The sequence below is a fragment of the Cannabis sativa genome, chromosome 8 (genome assembly GCF_029168945.1).
Source record: "Cannabis sativa cultivar Pink pepper isolate KNU-18-1 chromosome 8, ASM2916894v1, whole genome shotgun sequence".
Classification (NCBI taxonomy): Eukaryota; Viridiplantae; Streptophyta; class Magnoliopsida; order Rosales; family Cannabaceae; genus Cannabis; species Cannabis sativa.
This window is the reverse complement of record NC_083608.1, coordinates 6,267,501-6,272,500: the sequence shown is the minus strand read 5'-3', so window position 1 is coordinate 6,272,500 and position 5,000 is coordinate 6,267,501. Positions and strand designations below refer to the sequence as shown.

Sequence of the window (5,000 nt, the reverse complement as noted above, 5' to 3'; positions counted from 1 at the left end):
TGAATGGAATGGAAAACAATCTATAGGTGCATCTTTTTGTCTTCATATATACACTACAGTACAGAAAATAAAGTCAATCTTTATTTCCTTTTTTTCAATACACGGTTTTGGTTAATTTTTAAATTGAGGATACATATGTAGCTTTACCATACTGAAACGACTGCCATTATTGGTATCAAACCAATACCGATTCATAGAAGGAAAATCTTCTAATCGATAATTAGGCCAATGAAAGAAATTTAATGTAATTAGCGTTTTTTTTATCTCTTTTGTTTGTATTCAAAATTTTTTTCTTTATCTTATTTTCATTGCAAAATGCTGTATTTCTCGGCATACCTTTTTGATTTCTAGAATTAAAACAAATTAGAATTCTCAATTCTATACGACGTTTAGGGGCTAAAATCGTTTCAGGAACAAACAAATCATAATGGTTTTTGTCTTTATTTTCAGCCATCTTTTGATGTTTTGAAATGACTTCATCAAAAATTTTCTTATCAACCGGTTCCTTTTCTCGGTACCTTTGATTAATCGTGTGTGTATTCTTATGACGCACCGAAATACCTATATTTTGATATATAGTAAATTGCCCTTCATTTTTTATAGATAGAGGAACAGGTTCAATAAGTAATATTCTCCTTTTAACCAATTCTGTAAGATTTACATTTTTCTGAATCATTAAAATATCCACTCATTTCTCCCCTTTGAATAGAGGCTATTGTAATGTCTCTTGGGTTTATTAATCTAAGTAGTAGACAATATACTTTGATGTTAGCAATCATTTTTGTATTTAAAGAATTATCCCATCTCAATTGAAAAAGCAATTATCTTTTTAGTAAGAAATCAAATCCCGCTTCCATATTGTTTTTGTATTGTTTTTTATTTTTTTTCGTCTTTGATAGTGCATAATGTTCTTCAATATCTTTTTCTTCGTTTGACAGAGTTAAGTCCAAATTTTCTTGAACTGTGAATTCTTTTTCTCTTTGATTTTGGTTTTCTAATTAAAGATACTTTTTTCATTTGAAAATATTGATAGAAAAATATTTCTTTTTCTTATTTTCAGAAGTGCTTTTATTTTCCCTAACATTTTCATTAAAATTTAAAAGGAGCAATTTAATTGGTATTGCGCATGGTTTAATCTTATATTAATTATAAAGTATCGAAAATTCCAGCAAAAACCAAAGCTCCAAATTGGATATGGGTTGATTTCTTGATTTTGATGAAGCGTGGGATAAACAAGACCTTTTTTGTCGATTTTCTCAATTAGTTGATAATTGTTAGACCAAGTTTTAGTATATTTATTACTCTTGGGGTGAGTATCGATATCGACCCAAGCCCCTATATAGATTTTATTTCGAAGACAATAATTGAGAATTATTACATCGAAAACTTTTTTTATCACGATTTGTCTTTATATCTATAATATTCTCTTCTACTCGATAATTGTTGATAGGAATATCTATCAACATATTATAAATTTTTTGTTTATTTTTTTTTGTAATTATAAAGGACCTCTTGATTATGATTTTCTTGTAATGGAAATTCATAAAAAGATGGGGTCTTCTTATCTTCATAATTTATAAAATTATATGATAAAAGATCATATTTATTTTGTTTTTTAACATTTTTTTTTGTTTTTCGGAGTTAATTAATAGATTTTTTTTCGTTTGAATCAAATTTCTTGAAATGTTTATTTTGAACTATAGAGTTTTTTTTACTATATTTTGCGATTTTGGGGGTATTAATTTAGACTGAGATAAATCATATTGATAATAACCCTTTAACCAATTTTTCCATTGATTTATTCCATAATTGCTGGGGTTTCTATATCTTAATTCAGAATTAAAAATTTCCTGCGTCCCAACAAAATAATCCTTTATTCCATTCTTAAGAAAAAGAGATGTTCCCTTATATTGATATTGAAAGACAGATCTTAATTTTGACTTATATAAATTAAAAAGTAAAAAAAGGGGGGTTGTGATAATTTATAAAAGACATATGCTTGTGACAAATAAGATAAGTCATAAAAAGTCTGTTACTTATTAAGATTAGAAATTGATTTTTTTATAGTCGAAATAAACTGAGTTATATTTGGATTTGTTTCGTTAGTCGAAATAGGGTTTTTATAGGAACTGCATTTGTTAAGAATTTTTTTTGTTGATTCAAAAAAATAGAAAAAAACTTGTCAATTTATTCTAGGAATATTACTGATAAATAGAAATATATTTATAGATATCCTTTGAATTAAAAGTTGAAAAAAAAAGGGATTTACGGATTAGTCGAGCCTTTCTTCTTTTCAATTTTAATGTCTGGAAAATCTTTTTTGGAAATTTCAATCTTTCATCAGCATAACTTATTTCGTTAAAACTAAAAAATTTTTGTGGGTTTATAAAACCCCTTTTGTTCTATTTTGGAATTTTTTGTATTTGATTTATGATTGTATTTGTTTTATTAGTTAGATCTTGTATTTTTTTTTTCAATGAAAAGGTTGTCCAATTCGTCGATTCAATGTTAATCGATGATTCATCCATTATCTCATTATTAATTATCAAATTTTTTTTCTTTTTTTTACTCAGTTCATATATTTCGACTTCTTTCTCTTTCAAGAAAATTAGGTTTATTTTTTATAGTTCTTTTATTATTTTTTTTTTAAAAAAGAATGCTTTGATTTTGAATAACCCCTTCTTTTGTTTCTTTTGAGTTTGTTCTTTTTTTTTTTCTTTCTTTGACAACTCTAAAATATTTTTTTCTCAATTTTATTAATTTTCTTTTGATTTCTTTAAAAATAGGTTCAAAAAATGAAATTTGTTTTCGGGGAGAACCAAAAGGAAGTTCAGTTTCCATCCCCAAAATTGTTAAAAAACAAAAATCATTTGTTTGTTCTTTCATTCTGATCGGATTATTAGAAGTTTCTTGTCGCTTAAGCTTAGCTTTGTGTCAAGGTTTCAGACGAAAGGGAAATAGGATCTTTATCTGAATACCGTCTATTAACCAGTTTTTTGGAAATTCATTTTCTGCTAATTGAATGCCGTTATAAGTGCATTTAACATGCGTTTCTCTCTTCCAATCTTTTAAAGTCTCAGACCATTCGGAAGATTGAAACAATAGTATACGACCCATATTTTTAACTATTATCAATGAGGGTAGTATCATATATTTTCTCAGAATTGATTGGATTACTAACACAAGACTTCTTATTATTTGAACAACTACAATGCTATCCCACGCTTCGGCTCTTTCTATACGTTCTTCTTCTTTTTTTTTTCTCTTCGTTTTTTTAATCCTTTCGTTTTCTCTTTTTTCTCTATAATCTGAAACTGGAAATTCTTTGTTTTTCCATAACCAATTTTGAATTTTTTTTCACCGGCGCGGAAAAGAAAAAAAATCTTTGTCTATTCTGTCCAAAAAAAGGGGGTAATGACTATTCGCTTGAAAGCATTTCCAAATAAGCGTTTTACGCTTTGGGCGCGCATCGAGCCTATGATTATGTCTGGACAAAAATCTGATTGTTGTGAAAAACGTATTAAAGAAATTACGTTTGGTTCTTCATAATCGTCGTTATTTTTAATATTTTTAGTAATCTCTTGTGGATTATTAGATGTATTACTAGAAATATTGGTATTTCTTAGGTCATGATTAAAAATCACTACGCGTTTGCATTTTCTTGAACGAATTTCCGGAGTTCTTCCTAACATTTCTTCAATTGGGCCGTCGGCGAGTTCAAAACTATTTATTAATTTGTATGACCAACGAGAAACTTTTTTGCGTATTTCTTTTAGTCCAATAGATTCGTTTCGAATTTCTTTATCGTTAGGATCGTTTAGAACTTTATCAGATAACAATTTGATTTTTTTTTGTCCTTCTGAATTAATTCTCACTTGTTTCTGTTCAGTAAGTAAATAATTTGTTTTAAAATTGAAACTTGATTTTTCTGTAAATTCATTAATTAAGTTCAAGAAAAAAAGTGTTTCTTTTTTAAATAATTTTTTATCAAAATTTTCTAATTTATTATTTTTGTTCAAATTCTAAATAATTTATAATAAGAAAGAGACTATGAATTTTATTTATCCAACTTCTTTCTATTTCATTTTTTTTGGAAATTTCATTTTGGATTGAAAGTGAAATTTTTTTTTTAATTTGTCCATGGTAGGCTCCATTTAAAAAAGGATCACATATTTTCGGTAAATATGTTTTTTTTTTTATTTTCATTATACAATCTAGTTCTTTTTTCGAGTCCATCCAGAATAAGGGATTTACTATTTAAAGTTTTGTCTAGAGCCTTGACTCTATTTGTAAATTGGTTGCTTAGGTTTTTTCTTTTTTCTTCATTTTTATAGCTCCAATGATTATATAATTTGTTGGAAGAGGGTTTCTCTGTAGTGAACAGAGACACTTTTCTTTGTATCATTTCTAACAAGGTTAACAAACTAGGTGGATACGTAAAAGATATTCTTTCTTTGCCATCACTTTGACATGTATGAAAAAAATATTGTGACATTTATTTTCTTACAGAATTTTTAAATCTAGCGTTTTTTATATATCGAAATGGACGATTCCATCGTTTAGAGTCAAAAAGAATCGTTACGAGGGGTTTTTCAAATTCAAACCTAAGGAGATCTTTTTTTTTCGTTCAATATTTCTAACTTCGAATTTTCTTGATTCCGATCCACATCCAGATAATAAGTTTCATAAATGGGTTTATTTTTATATTGTGTCTCTTTAACTTGGAATTCATCTTTTGTTTTTTCCTTTCATTCACTCGTATCTCTTCCGTTTCATCGATTTTGTCCGGATCCTCCTTTTCTTCCGAAAAAAGGGAAGGAGAAGGATCTTCTTCGGTGGATCCCCCTTGTTCCTATTTAGTCCCATCCGTTTCTAAGGTTGCCTTCAGTTTCTTAGTAACAATGGGTGACGGTATTCTGCCTAAATAGTAGATACATGTAATAAATAAGAGAATACTAAAGATTCGAGCCATAAAATTTCTCAATTCTGCCACAAGGTAC

At 27.6% G+C, this 5,000-nt stretch overlaps 3 pseudogenes; all 3 read right to left on the bottom strand.

The window, feature by feature from the left end:
- LOC133030111 (protein TIC 214-like) overlaps window positions 1-998 on the bottom strand; it is a 1,019-nt pseudogene extending 21 nt beyond the window's left edge.
- A 196-nt stretch (window positions 999-1,194) lies between these two features.
- On the bottom strand, window positions 1,195-2,735 carry LOC133030110 (protein TIC 214-like; annotated as a pseudogene).
- A 1,333-nt stretch (window positions 2,736-4,068) lies between these two features.
- The window catches only part of LOC133030108 (uncharacterized mitochondrial protein AtMg00370-like), a 4,310-nt pseudogene continuing 3,378 nt past the window's right edge, over window positions 4,069-5,000 (bottom strand).